General features: G+C 38.3%; 1 protein-coding gene across 1 annotated transcript in view; it reads right to left on the bottom strand.

Moving 5' to 3' along the window:
• The window catches only part of LOC112103473 (ankyrin repeat domain-containing protein 11), a 219,070-nt gene that overhangs the window by 181,663 nt on the left and 15,785 nt on the right, over window positions 1–21,622 (bottom strand). Inside the window, exon 2 of the mRNA XM_026663675.1 lies at window positions 4,400–4,478. The gene's annotated coding sequence lies outside the window, so the exon portion shown is untranslated. The remainder of the gene's footprint in view (window positions 1–4,399; window positions 4,479–21,622) is intronic.

The following is a 21,622-nucleotide window of genomic DNA, read 5'->3' on the forward strand; positions in this document are numbered from 1 at the left end:
TTTTCCAATATGCATTACTTTGAACTTAATGTTAATGTCAATGTCATTTACAATTTTGTTGCCTACTCACCCAGTTTTGTGAGATCACTAACTCCTTGCAGACTACTTTGGACTTAACTATTTTAAATAACTGTGTGATCTGCAGACTTTGCCACTTCACTGTTCACCTCCTTTTCCAGATCATTAATGGATACGTTGAATGCCATAGGTCCCAGTACCCACTGTTCACCTCTCTCCACTGTGAAAAGTGACCATTTATTCCTACTCTTTGTTTCCTATCTTTCAGCCAGTTACTGATCCATGAGAGGACTCTTCCCTCTTATCCCACGGCTGCTTAGTTTCCTTAAGAGCCTTTGGTGAGGGCCCTTTCCTGTCCAATATTTATATAAATCCAGTATATTATTTCAACGAAAAGCAGTACATGTTTAAATGTTAGTGTAATAAAGTTAAAATATTTTAAATAGAAAAAAATAGTGCTAAATGTATCACAAAATCAGGCCCCCATTTAGTTTAAATGATGCTGCCTTTATTGTAGCATTTCTTCCAGAAGACAATTTAATTCTAGAAGCATGTACTGAAATTGGCTTTTCACTATGGGAGTCAGCTTTACAATTGTATCCTTCTCAGGTCAGAGTGAAGCGAGACTCAAGCTCTAAAAAGCAATTCTGTTTAGCAGCACTACTTTATTCATCCTTTTAATCTTACACCTACATGTTCATTACGGACTCGGTGAAATACTAGTGCCAAAACCACCATCAAAAGCCATTTCAATCTCTCTGCTGCTCTGAGAAAACCTTGACCCCTCTGCTTCTCTAATGAAGATGTTAGGGAAGTGAGAATTATACCAACTGTCAGCTCTTACACTAGAATTTTCTGCTACAGAAACATTCAAATCACTGAATCCTGGAGCATTAGGCTCAGTGTAATGCAGCATCTTCTTTCTGCAACAAAAACAGAATGCAGCTAACTTGTTAAAAACAAATAGCTTCAAACAGCTTAGCAACAAAAAAATCTCTCTCCCACACATTACCATGGCATGACGGTCTTGCAAGATTACATAAATTTGTATGTATGAAGCTAGATTCCGATACTCTCCTTTTAGTTCCCTCCCCTCTTTCCACTCGTAGAGACAGGGTTTGGCTTTTTATTATTGTGAGACAGCTACAACAAGTCTTGTATTTTTTTTCCAAGGTAGTAGGATTCATGGTCATTCTGATATCCCATGGAAGAAAGTTCCATTATTAGCTGCTGGCTACCAAGAAACCTGTCCCACACTCCCACTAATCTCACTCTGTTGATAGCTCCACTGTTTCCATAGGACAGATGCGCCATGGTAGAATGTTACTTCAAAGTGAGAAGCAATCAGATGAGTTGGATCACTGGGGTTCAAGACTCTGAATTTAATTCAGTGGGGAGCCTACGTAGTGTCAGTTTTAGTCACCCATGCTGTTTAGCAGGGATACTGCTATAAACTGTACAAGCCAGATTTTTTGTTTGTTTGAGTGCCTACATGTTTATTCCCAGGTACAGTACCTTGTGCAAACTGATGGTTAAAATCATGGACTGCAGAAGCCAAGCATTTACGGGATGGGGTGCAAACATTCTTGCAATATGTGGAAGGTAGCACAGCAGCTGTTCCTACTTGATTATCCATTACTAATGAGTCCAAGACCACCTCTAGGCTGTGTATCACTGACAACAGAGGGAGCAATGTCCTCCACTGAGGGTGAATAAATGATATGGCTAGTTCATCAAGCTTCAGCCAGCTGTTCATCAGTCACTGATCTCATTCAGACCTTGGGCTAATTTGGAGATGGTGTACATGTGCATAAAGGTGTGCTGCTGATATTCATGTGTTAAATTGCAATGATCATGTAGTCCTGACTTCATCACCAGTATTAAGCCCACTAGTCTACCTCTGCAGTGACTTTTTTAAAACCGGAGATCTCAGCATCACCCAATTTATTTTTTGGTAATCTGTCAGGTTTTTCATTCCCCCTTCCCCAATCTCCCCAAATTTCAATGACCCAGGAGAGGGAGGCAGGCTAGCAGTCCTTGACCAATGAACAATTTAAAAATGTGCCGTCATGATTCTGCAGAGCTAGAAACAGCAGCTATCTCTCACTGGAAAACGTCCTTTGACTGGGAACTCCTTTGGGCAGCAAGCACTCCTTCGTGTATATCTGGATAGCACAGTGCACACTGTCGGTACTACCACAAACAATCTCCACTTTCCAATGTGATAAACAATTCATTACCTTTAGCCCTAGAAGTTAGAGCGATCGGAGTTTAAAATATTTTTTTCCTATATATAATGTTCCAATTTTGTCATGTTTGTCATTTCCTCAGTAATAGTCTCTCTCCATCTGAGTCATCTATGGTTGGACTCAATTAAAGCAGTGTGGCTTTATATAGTCAAAGAATACAAAAAAACAGACCGAACAAAGTTTTACTTTCATTATCTCAAATTTAATGGGAAATTCCATATTTTGGGTAGAGAAGGAAACTTCTTTGACCAGTTTTTAAAGGGAAGTGGTTATACTAAAGCAGTTCAGAAGTTTGGAATGACAGTAGCTGTCTTGGGGGGGAGAGATTTGTGGCCAGACTACAGTCAAGGTAGATAAAGGTGCATGATAGATGCAATTTGCCATGAAGCTTTACGATCTGTCACACAGATAGTATCACACATGGCAAGAACATATATTGTATACACATACATAAGCTTAATCACTAACATTTTCTTGTAGGGTTGAAGTTATTGAAATTAATGAGGAAAAAAATTAAGTCCGGTTTAAAAAAAATCAAGTTCAAAACGCAAATATTCAAATTGAATACTGCTTAGTCCAAAATTCAAAGGAATACAACTAATTATCTAGTACGTCTGGTCTGTTAATACACGTGGTGTTTTACAATTGAGTTTGATGTGGTGCAATGCCACAAAACACTCAGGTGAATGGCAGTTAGAGAAATATTTACTGTGCATATAGCCAGAGGTCTCCTACTCGATCATATTTTAATTACTGTAATAAACTGTGGCAGGGGAGAGCTGCTGACGCTTGTCCTGTGTCTGTTTCACTGTGAACAATTGTTATTATTATTAATACTCACCAAGGGAAAGTGAAATCGCTTGTTTAGTAGGAATATCTTGGAATATTAATATGGACAGTCTAAGTACAACATGATTTCTTTTCAAAACTTAGAATGGAAGAAAAACTCCACAAACTTGTGAAACAGACCATCTGATTCAGTGGATGCCCATTACTACACTGAATTAGTCTATTTTAAATAAAAGCAATTAGTATCATGACAACTAGATTACAACATAATTTAAATTCAGCATAAGCCAACTGTTAATCAAGCACCTAAACTCCCAAGAACCAACACACTCTCTAGGTTATTTATTACATTCATTCGCCATAGTATTTGAGGACCTGTAAATAGGCAATTTCAATCCTGGACTGATACCACACAACTTGCACAGTTAAAAATTGCAGCTTTGCACCACGGAAAAGTGGAGAATCCCAGCTTTCAATTAGGATTCTAGTCTCTGAAACTGCCAAAGCTAGAGAAAGATCAGTTATACTGTTTGCATTATTTTGCTTTTCACGGTACAGCAGCACACACCATTCTCCAATAATCAATCTCAAATTACCCTATTCTTAGTTCATTTTTCTGCATTCCACTCTAAGTAATCCTACTAAGTGTATATGTATAGAAAAAAATTCTATGAATTCCTACATCTAAGGATGTTATGAAAATATGAGTCCCAAACACAGTTTGCAGCAATTTTCCAAAGCCTTCATTTATTAGCATTATGCAAACCTAGGAAGCATAGAAGTCTACTCTCCATTGGCTTCAATTACCCTAGTTATAACCAGCAGAAGGAACATTAGACAAGTTAAAATTTTAACTCAAAGTCTCTTATTTAAGAGCTTTTTGGGAATCAGAGGTAGAAAAAAGGCTCACGACATACTGTGCAAGGATATTAAAAGTACCTTACTGACTCAGCAGCCAGGCACACTAACAAGCTATGAACTTTGCTGAAATTAGACAAAAACTGATGCCAGACAGCTCACTAGAATAAAATTAACAGTCCCACTTTCATCAAGGGTCAGGAAAACATTGCTACATTTGAACAGGTTTTCTTAAAAATGGAAGTTTTTTTTAAATAATCTATGGACATTTGCTAGCATAAAATTTAATTCAGCGTGTCTCAGCTATTCCATCACAAAAGTTTAAAATGTTCATATTCAGTATGAAAATATCAGAAAGGTGAAGTAGAAAAACACCATCATGATCATACCAGTATGTGCCTTTGGTTTTTTGTTTTTTTGCGCACAGAAATAACACAAAACAAAAGAAAGTGCTTCAGAAAAAAGCAAGTAATTCAAATATTTACCGATTCCATAGCTGAAGGCTGTTGCTAGCGGAGCATTTATTAAATCCAATAGAGGTGTGTCCCGAAGCAGCTGTGTATTCTGAAAGAGAAGACTAAAATTAGTTCATGTAAATATTAAAACACATAGTTAACTTTTAATTTCACTTAAAAGCATACCAGGCATTCAAAGGAAATGTACTAAATAAATACACCCGATAAAAACAAGACATTATCTTTGTGTCTACTCCTATGACTTTCTGGTTTAACAGGCCTTTATCAGGATTGGAACAAGAAATGGTTTCATGGCAGGCTTAACAGTACGTCAGCAACTAATTTTTAAAAGATAGCTGAAAGCAGTTTTCAGGTACTACACACACATTCAAGTCTCTCAACAAATTGTTTTTGGTTTTACAATCACACTTTCCTATTTTTTAAAACATTCTCTTCCCTGTTGCTATGAGACCCTGAAGTAAATACCAAGGAAACTGACTCCACAAGGGGAAACCTTAAACTGCATGCATGCTGTCAAATTCCATAACCTGGAAAATACAATCTCTCTGACCTCTTTCAGTTATAGTAATCTTAGGTGCTACCTGCGATAGTAGGGAAATTCAGACAGAACTGTGATTGTTTTTAAAGTTGGTGTCCTTTTAATTTGCCATTCTCAGAGTAGCAAGCTGCTGATTAGAAAGACCTGGCCTTTTATTCATTATTCTTGCTGCACTCACTTCTGTTTAAGGATGTTTTTCAAGTGAAATTCTGAAATTGAAGCTTTCGGGTGCTGGGCAGCGATTGCCAACAGTTTCCTTGACATCCGAGTACAAGGCGGAACTACAATGATGGATCGGATGACAAAGTTAGTGAGAAAAATGTTAGCCCATAGTTTCCACTCTAAGTAAAAAAATCAAAGAAGTGTTCAGTTACTCCTTCTTCACAATTCTTTCCTAACTGGAGGAAACACATACATAATATCCATAATAAATTATCCAAATAGAGCAGATTACTGGATATTATGTTAGCATATTCTTATTCATAACTGCAGAGAAGCCTGCCACTTCTATGGGAAAGAAAAAAGTTTAAGTTAGCGCTATAAGGGAAAATGCATATATAGCTATCAAATGTATAACTACATAAACTAATCCCCCACAAATGATAATCCTAGCTCAGAGATGTTTCTATTATAGACTACCAGAAACATTTGGTTCAATGCAAAGACATGTTAAAAAGAACTAAGCACAAGCCATTGTGCAGGCTTCCCCAAGCAACTGACTTCATACCCTTGACATGTACATTTGACCTTCTGGAACAGTTCTCAGGTCACTCAGAAGACTAGCTGTCCTGAAATCAGCTTTAAAAGCTTCTTCAGATCAAGGCAGGATGCTTTGAAGCCTTGGTATCATTACACATCTTGAATACGCAGTTTTCAGAAAAAATAATAGAGATGTATAAGAGAATCTGAACCAAACAAATACATTCTAATGATCTAGATAACAGGGGAAGAACAGTGGCATCAAGAACAGATTGTTCTATATGAGGAGAATCTCAGATGTTTTCAATAGTCAGAGAGGAAGAAACTATGCAACTCTTATTACAAGGGTTCCCCTTTTACTAACCAGCCAAAGCAGTCACCTTAGAACAGTGCTTTTCAACCTGTGGTCCTTGGAGCCCTGTGGGTCTGCAGACTATGTCTAAGATTTCCAAAGCAGTCCGCACCTCCATTCCAAATTTTTTTTTTTAGCAGTTAGCAAATGAAAAAAGGTTGAAAACAACTGCCTTAGAAGATATTTACTGGAATCCGCTGAAGAAAACTTTCCACGGGACTGCACACAGTAACCGAAACGCTTCATTTCTAAGGCTCATCTCCCACTGCTTCCGCTAGTGAGGCTATTCTGAAATGCACCAACAGCAAGGAAGAGTATGCCATTCCATGCTACCATTTAAGTGGCTCAATCAAATATGACCTTTTAAAGAAAAGGCATTTCCTATTTGTCGGAAACATTTAGACTTTCATTATTCTAAGCCCTGTCTAGGGAGGACCAGACACATACATATGAGGACTCAAGATGATTGTTTGGGCACACTTAAGTGACTCCTAAAACATGTATTTGCAGCTACAAAGACTTATGAATACCGTTCTGCTGAAACCCTAGGGGCTCTAGATACACAGCAAAACAAAATAAATATTATGGCCATGGAATCATTTATCAATCTTCTCCAAAACTTGACATTTGTTTTGGTCAAGGTCCCTTAAACTCAGCACATGCTTAGAGAAAGGTGACTTAAGGACATTTTCCTATAAAAGTCATTTTGTTAATTCAAGAACAAATCTTTGGTCCCTTTTTAAAGTGATTATATCCCATTCACAGGGCTGAGCGTTATGTTAGGACTGCCACTAGTCTCTTCTATGGTCTCCAACTCTAGAATATTCCTTCTAGTCTAAAACATGACACAGAGGAGAATTATGCCTGACTGATTCACTTTAAGTTACTGTGAGCATGCAAACAGGTTTTTTAAATAATTTTTTGCAGACTATCGTCTCTTTACATAAATTGCTTTTACTGACTGATCCTGCATAGAATCCTCTTCATCTCCCAAATCTGGATTCTCTCAAATATACTTATTCTGGGGACACAGTGACCATGACCTCTATTCTTTCTAAGTAGTAATACAGAACTACAGAAATCAGAAAGCTCCCCATCATTCCAACTTCCCTCCTCGAACAGGAAAAGCTTCTGCCCTTTATCTAGAATCCAAAGCTGGAGATGGGATGACAAAAGGACTTTAAAGAGTCCAGGCACAACTATAACTCCAACTCTTAAGTCTTATTGGGAGAAATGGGGAAAAAACAAAGCACTAACTTCCTAACCTAGGCAACACAAGAGAACCAATTAAACAAGCAGACCTAGCATGTGATAAATGTTCCATTAATATAAACTAGTGACTTAAGCGGGGGGTTCCAAAAAGTCCAAAGGGGTACGTGACCTTTTCATTGCACTGCAGCAGATCACCAACAGTACTGTGGGTGACCAAAGGCCACCAAGGAAAGGTTAAAAAAAAATAAAAATCAAGATATCTCCCCACATCAGCATCTAGGACAAACAGCACTATTCAGACAGTGTCTATGACCCAATTCAGACTGTTCTAAGAGCATATGCATGCAATTCCATTGAGTTCAGTGGAGTTACATCTTGAGTTACTCTGACTCTGAATTTGGCCCTATTTTTGTAGACTCACTTATACCCCTCTGAAAGCACAGACTCTGCTGTCACTCAGCCTACACTGAAAGAACAGCCAATAACCACCATCTCTAATATGGAAACATTTGTGACTTGTCCTTTTTGATTCCAGCAAGATGTCCCTTCCAGTCTTACATTCTCTAGTATTCCCACTTCTCATCTTTATCCTTCTCCCAATCACCCTTGCTCCCCCATATCCCTCTCTGCACAACAGACGATACTGCTTTTCCCATGCTAACCCCTTTACTGGAAACAGTCTGTGCTTCAGCAACTCTTTTACCAATCCTTCCATGATGTGATAGTCTGGGGGACCTGTCTATGTACAATTTATGAATGCCAGTTGGATTTTATTAACTCTGTAGGTTTATGCTTTATGGCTGTATTTTGCTGTAGTCTTGCATCATACTACTTGTGATAAGGAAAGGGAGGGGCACCTGGCTGCGTGCCTCGGAATGAGATGGATAAGGACCGCCAACAACTGAATGAACCTTGCCCTGGCAGAACAATGGGGTGGTTGCAGTGTGGGTAAAACCAGTTTATGCCTGGACTCCAGCGGGGTGGTGACCAAGGCCAGATCTACACTACAGACCTATGACTACATAACTTCGTCGCTCAGGGGTGTGAAAAATCCACACCGAGTGACGTAGTTATACCGATCTAAATCCTGTGTAGACAGTGCTCTGTCGGCAGGACGCCTTTTCCCGTTGACACGGCTACTGCCTCTCGGGGAAGGTGGATTAACTGCGCCAATGGGAGAAGCTCTCCCAGCGACATAGGAGCATCTTCACTTAAGCGCTGCAGCTGTGACAATGCAGCATATTAAGTGTAGCCCTGCCCCAAGTAACAGACCACCTGACAGGGAACCTTGATCACCTGAGAGGGGGCTTGAGGCTGATCAGGATAGTCACATGGCAAAGGGGACTGGAAATCTATAAAAGGACCAAGTCTGCTCAGAGCAGCTCTCTCACCAACCAGAACAGAAAGAAGTCTGTGCCAGAAGAGTAAAACCTGGAGAACCAGGAACCCACTGACCAAATCCCAAAGAATGCTCAGGAGCGGTGATGAAACTGGAAAGGAATTGCATGCAGGTATTTCTTATTTTGCATGGATCTGTATACTGTGTGCTATCTAAAAGTAAAAAGAGTGAGTGGTTAAGAAATCCCTCTGCAAAATATTTTCTTCAACTATCACTTATCCACAGGGGTTAAACTATAAACCAGAGTACGCATGAAGGTGGGGCTCTAAGAAAGGTGTTCCTAAGCTACTGGGGAGTTTGGGGACAGGGGGTTCTAGCAATGGTCTGGGGGCCTACAGCAGCTGCACCATAGGGCTCCACATCCAAGAAGGGATGCCAGACAGTCTATGCCCAGGGAGTAGGACCCCAGAGGCCAGAGAGACAGTTCCTGGAGCCTACTCAGGCCCTAGGGAGCTTAAAGCACACAGACTCACCATGTGGGTCCAAACACAGCAGCCCAGTGAACGTTCAGCAGGGGGATCTCAACCAGGGCCGTGACACATCTACAGATGGGTTTTTCAATTATTGTAAACAGATAATTCCTGAACACATTACTCTTGAGAAACTGAATGCAGGGGCAGAAGCTGGTTTACTCTGGTGGAATTAGAGATGGTGCCCCCTAAGGTACTTCTGTACTGAAAACCTTCATATCCATTTATTCAAAACCTAATTAAAGTAAACCAGATAAGGTTACAATGTGTTACAATGCACAAAAGACAATACGGTTAGTTAAATAATGCTTATCCTGTGCTAGTTTTACAATTTAATTAGGTGGGAAAGCTAATTATGTCTAGCATTATAAATTATTTTTTGTGCCACTTACCCATTTCACCTGCTTGCAGACTAGTTTATCAGGTATACTAGTTCTGCTAATCTTGTTAATGCCAATCCTGACCTGTAATATTAGCACACTCTCCCTCCAACTGCCAATAAGGGACAAGGTATTACATTAATAGCTTTGTTTTCCTTCAATGCACTTTTCATAAGAATGCTGAAAAAACTGTTCTTTTGCTTGGAAAGAAATACAGGCAACATACAGATTATTCAAAACCAGAGGCAATCACTTACTTGTTTTCTATCTAACCAAAGATTGGTAAGTGAAGGTTTCAAATACTGAAGGAACTTCGAGATGCTCATTTACCTTCCTCATTCCATTTTTTAAAAATTTCCATCAATTTTAGAGCATAACATTTCTACATAGTTTCCACCCAATCAACTACCTTTCAAGCACTTAGGAACAAACCAATGTGAAGAAACCAAGACATTTCTCCTCTATTAACACCTGGTTAATGTCTAACTATGTTTATATACCACAGTTCCAAAACTGTGGTCGTCTGGACCATTTGCTGGTGTCCCAGAGCGCTGTTTGGTTGCATGGTTAACTCACATGCCATCTGCTTTTAGGTCTCTAAGCTCTTTACTGCAAATCAGCTGCAAACTAGGATGAACCAGCCTAGCTGCCTCTCCTAGGGGTCACTGCTACCAGTAGGAGTGGCGCTGACAGTCACCAGCTGGAAAGAAACATCGAAAGGGGAAAATAACAAGGAAACATGCAGGGAGAAAGAGGACCTGGCAACAGGGGAGGTATGTGCAGGGTGCAGAGAAAAAACACCGTGGAGCAAGTGAACATTTTCAGGGAAGCAGGAGGAAGCAATAAACAGATGGAGAGCATGGAGAGCAAAAGGAGACTGATTAACGCCTTTCAAAAAAGGCAAAACATAATTAAAGACATACAACTACATTCAAAAAATACTTTCTTACTGTTCCCTCTGACAGTACAAGAATTGCTTACATGGAAGAGGATGCTGGGCAATTGTGAATGGGTAGTGTGGCAGTATGGAAGATTATGAATGTCTTGCATTTATATAGCACTTTTTCCCCTTAACTAAGGTATGGTTAAATGTTCCCATTACAAGATTTACAATTGTTTTATGCTGAAGTTATCCACTTCCAAAGAGTGAACAAATAAAGACAGCCTGTAGCACAAAAATCAAAGCTGAACTTCAGCCATACCATCATGGTGCTTCTTACTCTAGTGCCAGGTAATCACTGCAGTCATTTCTCAAACAAATTGCTGCCAGAAGTCAAAACAAATCCTGTCCAATGAAACAAGGAAATGCAATTTTTGTAACAGATTTTGTCTGACTTTCTCTTTCCCAGAAGATTTAATGCTAAAGTAACATGCTTAAGTTACCTATAAACCTATAATTGATAACATTTATAGAATTACTGTGCATGACTTGTATAGTATTAACATAGGAATCTAACTAAAATTGTTAGAAAAAAAATCCAGCTAATGATATTCTGAAGTAATTCAATAGGTTTCTATTTACCAGGGATAAGCAAAGAATTACTTCAGTGCAGGAGTGGCCAACGTAACAGCCCACCAGCCAGATTTGGCCTACTAGTTACATTTACGAAGTCCATGTGGCATTCAGACTGTGCAGAATCCAAATTTTCATTTTTTAAAAGTTTCTGCACCTCATGGCTGTGAACTATTCAAATGAGATGCTTAGACGAATGGTGCAATCAACATGCACCTTGTTGAGTACATTTTAGAGGCTACTGTTATAGAAGTCTATATAACATTTAATATGTTGGAAGCTTCAAAATTGTTTTCCCTACCAACTTTTTCTCACTCACTTTTTTTTTACTGCAAATCTAGTGCTACAGGAGCTAAGATGACTAAATTCCTTTCTTTCTCTAAGCGTGCATTGCTGATTGTCAAGCAGTACATGTACTGACCTGTACTTTGAAAGATTGCTGCTATAAAGCAGCAGGGAGATCATTATGCAACATGACATGAAAATGGTGGAATTTTAAAATTTCTTTACAATGAAATGGTGTTATAAATACAAGATAATTAAGTATTCAAGGAGGTGGGGTTTTGGTTTGAAACAGGTAGAGAGCCATTTGAGAGTTGTTATGATCCTTAATATCATATACACATTAAGTAAGTGGGGAAACCTAGGTAAGTACTTAAATGATTAAAAAATGAATGGTCTGGCCTCTTCAAGTCCTCCTAGCAATCCCTACTCTATAGCAGAAGTACAACATGAACTAGTACAACCTGCATCGTGGCCAGCCTTTACCCAGTGAGGAGTTCCGATTCTCCCTGCCGCACTCACTGCATAAATGTGTGCTAACCAAACGTACAGTGCACTGCCTGGCCTTTTCTTAGCATTTTTCTCTGAAACGTCAGATTAGGCAAATGAGTAGTACTCTCAAGCTTCCTTTTAAGAAAGCATACCTTATAGATTTCTTGTATCCAAGTTAGACTCTTAGTGCTTTTCATCTTCAAAGCACTTCACAACCACAAGATGTGAATTTTGGCAAAAAATGAACTTTTTACTACTTTTCCATATTGAAATTAAATACGGACTGTTTGTATCACTTAAGTCAGACAGTCAAGATCTGCAAGAGAGGTGGCTGACTGGTTCCAACAGCTAGTGAGATGGTGACGTGCTACAGACTGATAGCACTGGGTGAAAAGGATAAAACAGAATGAGATTTTTTTTACAAATACATCAGAGACACAGAACTTCAGTCACGACAAAGGGTGTCTGAGAAAAATGACCTTAGGAGCCAAAACTTATAAGCACTTCCAAGAATTCTGATTCTGACAGACTCGTAACACATAACATGCACAATTTCTTTTCTGTAGTGGTGTGGAAGAACCAGATGCTTAAATCCTGCTTCAAAGAAACAAACAACATCAAGTGCTCACAGCAACCCTACAACAAGCCAGAGTGACAGGACAGAAAGACAAATTGACACAAAGCCTTTCACCTTCAAACTAAGGACTTATAATGAATGGATTTAAAAAGTAAATACCAAGACCATGTCCCTCTACACTGCTAATCAGCAAATAAAATCACTTTGATTTAGCAGACAGTAACTTCCATTTTGATGATGATACAAAAGTAAGGTGGACACTAATGAAATCAACACTAGATTCAGCTGCTTGGTTTAGAGTTACACAGGCTTCTTCACTTAGAAGTCTCTTCTGGGAGAAGTATACACTTTTTCCAATACCAGCAGAGGTAGTGCACTCATCTGCCTTTCTACAAAATAGAAATTTTAAGGGAAAGAATAGATTTCAATGAAGGGTCTTTGCAGCTTCTGTAAAAAGGATGCACTCCTGGGAATATACCAGGGACTGATGAGCTTATACTTCAAAGATAAGCTCCATTACCTCATCAGATGAAAAACCTCAGACAGTTTAGTGGATTTAAAAAAAATGTCTAGAAACATTCCATAGCGCATTCTACAAACATACTAGGGACAATCAAACAAAATTACTTATGTAGCTTTACTTGATACCATATAAACGGAATGCTACTGAACCTTCATATTCCTCACAATGTTGAAAGAGGAGACTCCTTTTCAAATACAGTGGCAGCAAGTTAAAATGCAAGAATTTGAGAATACGGTTGAAGGAATTACAGCATTAAATATTCCTTTTACCTCTAAATTACAAGCCTCCTGGGAGTATTTCTAGACATTCACCTTCGGGACAATGGCGATTACATTCCTATCTGGTTATAGCAGCAAGATTAGTTCTCACAAAGGGCGGAAAGACAAACCCTGATTTATGCAGAATGAATCAACACGGTCTCAGAAAGTACAGTAATTATTATAGAAAAATTCAACCAGTGGCTTCATCAACACTAACAATTAGCCTGTTAAAAATTTCAGTCACATTTTCTGTAACAGATCTGAAAACGGGTCTGTCCCATCCACACTGGCAGTTAAACCTGTTTTCAGCCCTCGTTCTGGGAAAACTTATTGTTGACAATCATTGGTAGACATATCAATTTTACATAGTAAACTAGAACAGCATGTGAAGGGCCAATAGTAATTTCTTAATTCCACGGCTGCCTCATGGAAAGTAAACCCAAAAAAACTCAACAATTTTCATTATATACACGATTTTTAACTGAAAATTCTTATGTCACATCACAAGCATTTTCACGGTTCTGTCTCACTACACTCATCTTTTGTAAGGGTCTGCTAAGTCATGCAGCGTTCTAAAATAATACTTGTCAATGCTGCTTGCTTTCTTAAAAAAAAAAAAAAATCTCAGGCAGCTATGTATGATCCAATATACAAAATGCACTTAACTGTGGAATTGATGGACAAGCAGATACTTCATCAGCAGTCATCGAGCTACCTACATGCACTCAGATTTTCCCAATTATTGAAGTAACTGAAAATTGGAATATACAAAGAATTCCATTTTCTGAGACAAACAGCCTGGAAGGGCTGTAAATGGAGAGAACTCTTGGATTTTCAGAAATAAAGACAACTTTGATTTAGTAGTTTTAAGGGTTAGGGTTAAACGGACATATCATCCTTGGTCTCAAACTGCTGTATTTTTCAGTCCTATCTGTATTTTTTCATTAGATTTATGTCAATGTTAAAAGGTGTCTACTCAAAGATCCAGTTGCCTTTACCACAATATAAAAATATAGAAATAAACCTTACAGCTTCCTCAAAAAAACAACAGAAAAGAAACCTTCCCTCCTCAAGCCACAGAACCCTACCCTCTGTTCACTTCTCCTACCCCAAAAGCACAAAGGGATGACTATTTTATCTGAGGTATTTCTAGAGCTCCAATGAACAAGGTATGGGTATTTAGGTTGTCCTACATCAAGTCTGAAACTAGCTCCAATGTGTTTTGTTGAAATATTTTACTTAAACTTGCAACTTTACATTTATTAACATGCATTTATCATACAATTTATGCAGATCTGACAAACCGTGAATCAGGTTTAATGACACTTGAGATTGTTGAAGGATCCTACAAAATGTCAGAAAGTTATTGCTGCTCTAAAATTCACAAATATAGTTTGATTCTCTCTTTGCAAATGTTTGTACACTTCCACCTTTACTTTCTATTATAAGATTCCAGCAGTCCATACAGAAGTGAGATTATTCATTTCAGAAGGTCAAGAAACAGAACAAAATCATTCACACAGTTAGAATACAAATTAAATTAATGTTGCCAGAAGAAAGTTACCAGCACTATCATAAGTATTTGCATATTCAAGGGACAAGGCAGTATCTATGAATGTTGTATTGATTTAAAATATGATCTTCTGTAAACTACTGCAACAATGTAAATAACTGAACTTTTCAAAATTACAGAAGACCTCAACTTCATTATTTTTATCCATTGGCTGGTTTCTCTAAATCAAAAATTGTTAATTCTCTATCCATATGAATACATCAGAATTACCAGTCCCTACAATTACATAACCCCTCATTGTTCTACCCTAGAAAAATTGTGAAAGCAGTCTGAAAAGTACTTGGCAGGTTAAAAAAAAAAAAAAAAAGTCAGAACAGTTCTACCACTTAGAAAAAGCTGAAAGCTTCACGCCACTTGTTTTGGATGTGAGGTGGCAGAAAGAAGTGAAGCAAACCTGAATAGTTTCTATTGTACTTAAGATGTTTTCTAATCTATGTGCACAATTAAAATTTTATAGAAATACACAAGTATATGTTCCTTCACCCTGGATCATCTGTTTGGCTTGCCTGATTAGTGGAAAATGTTAAGTTAAAATATAGTTCCTGCAATTTCCTTTACCAGCCTTGGACTATAAACTATAATTTGCCCTTCTGAGCTAGAAAATGGAGACAAGATTTGTTCGGCCACTATAGAGTACATGTAGTTTTCTGTTTGATTTATTTTGCATAAGTAACAAATCACTACTGGTTCTAAGCAAGCACCTCCACCTTCCTAAAGTTAAACATGATCCAAGTCCAACAACAGGTCACTGAAAGAGAAACAGAGGAACCAGCACAAACTACACAGGGAAAGTTTTCCTTTTTAGCAGCATTACTTACTCCAACAGACCATCACTTTCCTAGATAGGAAATAAAAACAAGATTTTTAGGGGACAGAATAGTTATGATTTACTGGAGCTTGAGACAAAAAATCTAGGAAGCCAAAGACCTTCTAGCTTTTGGCCCTGGCACCTTAAATAATCCCCTAGCTCTTTCTTGTCATTTTTCCTTTAAGGACTCCAAAAGCAGACATCAGTACGCTAATGTTTCTGACCTTTAGAGCTTTGTCAAATCTCTTCCAAAGAACATCCGTAATCAAGCATATACCGAGTATTAAGAGGAGAAATCAGCCTAAGTACAATATTATGTTCAAAAAATAGTGGATTCCCTTGCTTTAAAGCTGCATTTTATTAGCAGGCATTCAGTTCTGTTGCCCAACAAGAATACAAACATGCATCTTGAGCACAGTAGGAAGTGCTTCTGATGAAATACGTCAACTAATCAGAGAGCAACATCACCACCTCTGCCTATATCTGAATCAGTTCCTAACCCAGATCTATATCTGATGCCTGGATACACCTAACACTTGGAACAACCAAGCTATGTCGCTCCAGGTTGTGAAAAATTCACCCTCAAGAGTAGTTAAGCCAACCTAAGCTCCGGTGTAGGCACCAGTCTATGTCGATGAAAAAATTCTTCAGTCAACCTAGCTCTCAGAGGGGTGGATTAACTACAGGGACAAAAAAATCCCTTCCATTGTTGTAGCAAATGTCTACTCACAGCACTACAGCAGCACAACTGCAGTGCTGTAGCAGAGACAAGCCCTAAGTATCAAAACTTCTGGTGTCCCCAGGCTAATTTGGACTCAATGCCTTCAAGCTACTTTTCTTGTCAATTAAGCATGTTGTCTCTTGAGCCATTATGGAATCCCACAATGCCATTTTCAGTGCCTCTCTTCAAAGTAGAACTGTTCTATAAGGGAATCTTGGAACTTGCATATAGAGAAGGGGGGAAAGGGGAGGAAAGTAGATAATGTTTTCACCCCTCTACATCTCAAACACCTGCCTGAACCCCACCAGAATTAGCAGCCAGTCTCCTCTCCCCACATCCTACAGCCACATAACTAAATATGATACTAGAATTTTCAATCGACCTAAATACAAAGACATACATATAGGAACCAAGAATGCAGGTCATGCTTATAGGATGAAGCGTTGTATTTTGGAAAGCAATTACTCAGAAAAGGATTTGGGGGTCATTGTGGATAACCAACTGAACAGGAGCTCACAGTGCACTGTGGTGACTAAGAGGTATTGGATATATAAGCAGAGAAATATTGAGTAGAAGTAAGGAGTATGCTGTATATGGCATTAAGAAGACCATTACTGGAATACAGGAGACAGTTTTGGTATCAACACTTCAACAGAATGTTGACAAATTGGAAAGGGTTTAGAAAAAAGAGCAAAAAGCATAATTTGAGGTCAGGAAAACCACCATACAGTGAGAGACTAAAGAAGCTCAATCTGTTTAGCTTAACAAAGAGAAAGAAGACTTGACCGTGGTCTGCAAGTCTATATGGGGAAAATAAATCTGATAGAAGGGGGTTCTTAACTCTAGCAAACAAAGGCACAAAAAGATCCAATGGCTGTAAACTGAAGCTAGGCACACTCATTCTAGCAGTAACAGGCACAATTTTAACAGTGACCTAGAGACATGGTAGATTCTCCATTATCTGAAGTTTTTAAAATCAAGATTGGATGTCTTTCCAAAATATATGCTCTAGCACAACCAGAACTTGAGCTTTCTCCAGAGAAAAAAGGCATAATAAACTCACCACAAAAGTGCCTGAACAACCTTACTATTTCCCTGATCTTCAAACAGTGGTGTACAATATGCTCAATCAGATAACAAAAATGAATTATAACCATCCTACACTTACAATTAGACACAGGTAAATAAGTTTCACAACAAAAGCTTAGTAGAGAAAAACTTCACAATACAGATTTTTAAGCTAGTTATACAACTGCAGGATCAGAATTCACTTAGAAAGCTTGATATGTTTTTTTAAATAATTTAAAGTTAACTGACTGCATCATAATCTACTCACCCACAGAAATATTTCCACACCTTTTGGCAAACTGGAGTCTTATATTTTAGAGCGTTATGTTAGACCATACTGATCTGATTCATAAAAGGCTAAAAAAGAATATCTCCGAGGTACCAAGAGACATGAGCAAGTTTTAACAATTGCATTTTTGAAGTCTACGTTTCTGCATACGATAGTTGGCCATAAAATCACCTCAAACTATAGAGCAGGACAAACCTTAAATGAGCTGTCCCAATAGATTTATACTTGGAATCTTTTCCCATTGTCTAGACAACTGCTTAGCAGATGTCAGGATAAAAAGATATTCTTTAACACTTCACATAAATTGAAAGCACCTACAGCTTACACAAAAGTTATTTCTTCCATTAGGAGCACTGAGCAAGTTTAAATAGACACTGCAATTGTTACAGAATTTGCTTCCTCCTGTTTTCCATTCATGTCCCTGAACACTATCCTTTTAGCAGTTTCATATTATCAAGGCCAACAAGTATAACATTATTGCACAATATCATTAATTTCTAAAAGTGGGGCTTGGAGAAACAGCAGAGACTTCACCCACATCATTCCACACAAGAAAAACCCAGCTAGAAGGACTCTCCACCTAGTTATATGGAAGAAAAGACAAGTTCTAGCTTTCATAGCTTTATTGTAGTACAGTAGCACATGGAGGTCCCAAACAACATAAGGGCCCCAATGCGCTATGCCCTCTACAAACACATAAGGAAGAGACCATTCATGCTTCGAACTGCCTTGTCTATTCAGATTGTATGGCAGGGGAAACGGAGGCACAGAGAAATCAGTAATTTGCTCAAGGCCACAGCAGGCAAGCAGTACAATTGGCATTAGAACCCAGGTTCTCAGTGTCATTTCAATGCCCCATGCATTAGTACATGCAACCACCTTGGCTATTTTAAAATCATAAATTTTCATCTGTTTTAAATTGTAAATTCATATTTATGCAAATATAAGATGATCTTCACTCTGCTGGTGGTTAAAAACTATTTCTTTGTCATCATATCTTGTTTCAGTTGGCTGACATGAAATTTCCCAATTCAGGAAATAGAATAATTATGGTTCAAGTAAACAACTGCAAGTATTTATCACAAACAACTTCCAATTTTAAGCATGAAATCCCTCTGGTATATGTATTTCCATAACAGCCAACGTTGTCCTCTACATGGCTTACATTGTATAAAGAATTTGTGACTGAGCCATGGTACTGATTAGCACCACCAGGAGGAGGTACCTGTGACAGACATAGGAGCAATCACAGGTGTCTTTTTTACATAAGGCTAGCTACTGTAAAATCCTAGCAGAGACAAGGCAATGTCGTTTTTATTGTCTGTAGTTACGTAACCCAAAGTGGGGATGTAAGAGTTGACCAAAAGTAGCTACATCAAGGTAAAACTACGGCTTGTCTCCACTAGGATTTTACATTTGAGATAGCAAATCTCAAATTAGCTCTGTGTTAAACATACACCTTTTTGTGCACTTAAGACAAAGCCACGCACTCATGTCACTGCCATTAGCAGCAGTAAATGTTGATACCAAAGCTACCCAATACTATAAACTTACTCAGTCAGGCATTGTCTACACTAGACTTTCTTAAAATTTCTCATAACTGAAGCTCCACCAATGAGAGCAACAGTGGGAAATCTAGTTCTGACCTACCCTCAGCATGTTTACCACTATGCTGTCTAAACCAAGGTAATTAAAAACACCAGTGGCCACCTGTGCCCTGTCTATACTAGCACTTCCATGGTTGCTATCATAAATAAAGTGCTTTAGAAATAACCTAGTGGATACGTTTTTATTGTTTTGTAGAAATCAATAAAGGAAACCATCACTTAGAACATATTTTATAAACTTAGTGCTGCTTGATTATGGTATTAGAATCTATTTAGGACTAAAATTGATATGAGTGTAGCAAGCTGTTCTGCTAATCAAGAAAATCATGCTAGGAAAAGGTAATATGAAGATCTTCAAGAGCTCTGTTACATAGTTTGCAGGCTAGCTGCCAAACTGAAGCACATTATCTTCTTCCCCTCAAAAAACAGAAACACCAAACTACAACCAAATGAGCATTTGTAAATTAATGTCTGTAGCCCAGCTAGCCAGACATGACATGGGCAAAGCACATTTTAAAATTCAGTTTTGTCTAGAAAATACAGAAGAGATCAAAATTATCTGTACAGCTAGTTACAACAATTAGTGCTATCACGTGCTCAGAAACTAACTAAAAACCTTTTTGTCCCCAAGTTCATACAAATTAAGAGAACTTTTCAAACTTGACAAGCTTGCATGGGAATGTCACAGAACAGTGATCTCTCTCTTTTGGAGAAAAGATTCACTGTTGATTTTATAAAGCCTATCTACTGTAACAGCAACATAGTCTTGTCTGTGTTTTGGGCTGAAAGAGACTAACATTCTCCTCTTGCCTTGCACATATGTACCATCAACAGTAAAAGCAGAAATGCTGCTAGGACAGACTGCACCCCTCCATTCCAAACTATGTACTACAGAACACAGGTAAGTGTAGCCTTCAAAGCAGGAGCTGAAGTAGGAGGGGTAAAAGTCACCAGAATCCAATTAACATGGCCATCAAAGTGACAGGTGTTTAGCTGTCAGACTTGAAAGCAAATTTAATTCTGAGAATTTCCCAATTATTTGACAGAAGGTTTTAAAAATTGTTTCCCTCATACCAGCAGTTAGTTTTCAATGGAGTTCCAGTCAGAGCCAAATATACTCACTTGGCCCAGCCAGGCTATTCTACTATTTTGTTTGCTTACTGAATAAATCAATTCTTGCAAGATACTCTGTTAAATGGAGCTACTTAGTGAGTTCCACAGAAATTAGCTTGAGCACAGCATCTGTTAATTTATGTAAGCAACTATGGTTACACTGTCATTCTGTCAAGCCACCCTCTTCAAATGCATGCTTGGAAAAAAAACTGCCTCAAGGATTGGCTAGTTAAGTTGCATTCTTTATGGTCTTTTCCCCAACCTGAGCTAGCTGCCTCCCCAAATAAACTGCCATTTATAGTCATTTCTATCCTAAACAGAGTCGTCATTTTTTAAATACGTTTTTAAAAGACTGCCCAATTAAGCCACACTGACATCCCGTTCTTTGAAATATTGCCAAGGCAGAGCAACCACCACCACCTACATTTGCACTGAACTGAAGCAGTGCAAGATATTATGGGCTGCATATTTTTTTTACAAATACAGTATCCTGGCCTAGAAAAGCCTTGTTCATAGGAAACAGTTCATCTTAACTCCAGATCAAAATTAGCTCCTTAACATTTCCCTGTCTATAAGCTGTTACATATTTTTTTAAAAATGAATTACTTTTCTGTATAGCAAAATCTCTCAGGTATATATAGCTTCTGTTTTGAACATGTCAAATTGAAGCAATTTATGTTACCTGGAATTTTAATAAAACTAAACATTCCACTGCTGTAAGAATTATAGCTTAAATTTTCAGAAGTGACCTTAAAAGGAGATGATTTTCAGAACGTGCTCTCATCTGCCCTTCTTAAAATCAGCCCCCTTTAACATCTCTCAAATTTGACAGCAAATCACTGATGCACCCCAAATCCTGCTCACTTCTGAAAATGTAAGTCACAACATTTGAAAGAGGAAATGTGCACTGTGGACCTAACATGAGTTGAAAAGAACAATATTGGCTATGGGTGAAGTCTTATTTTTAGACATTTTCTAAAGTTCGGACTCTGTTTTGCGGCCACAGATTCTAAAGTCACAATTTGTCTTTTGTAGTCATCAAAAAAGCATTCTTTTGTCAATACTATGCATTGAAAGGTATGTAAACAAGCAATGGTGCTCTGAGGTGGATCACATCTATTAACACAGAACAGGGTTCAAAGAGGTTAGAACTTCTTATCTAGTCTATCACAATTAAATCGGCACCTCCCCCTTCCCTTATGTGTGTGTGTGTGGTAGGGAATTTCCACATCTCAAGTGTGCTGCTGTCATTTGGTCCAAAGAGGTGACAAAACTATTCCATATACATAATACACTGCATTACAGATACTACAGACAGTCTAACTATTCTCCTATTCTCCCACATCGGAGGAAAAC

Source organism: Terrapene carolina, unplaced genomic scaffold (genome assembly GCF_002925995.2).
Source record: "Terrapene carolina triunguis isolate 2854851 unplaced genomic scaffold, T_m_triunguis-2.0 Scaffold33891, whole genome shotgun sequence".
Classification (NCBI taxonomy): domain Eukaryota; kingdom Metazoa; phylum Chordata; order Testudines; family Emydidae; genus Terrapene; species Terrapene triunguis.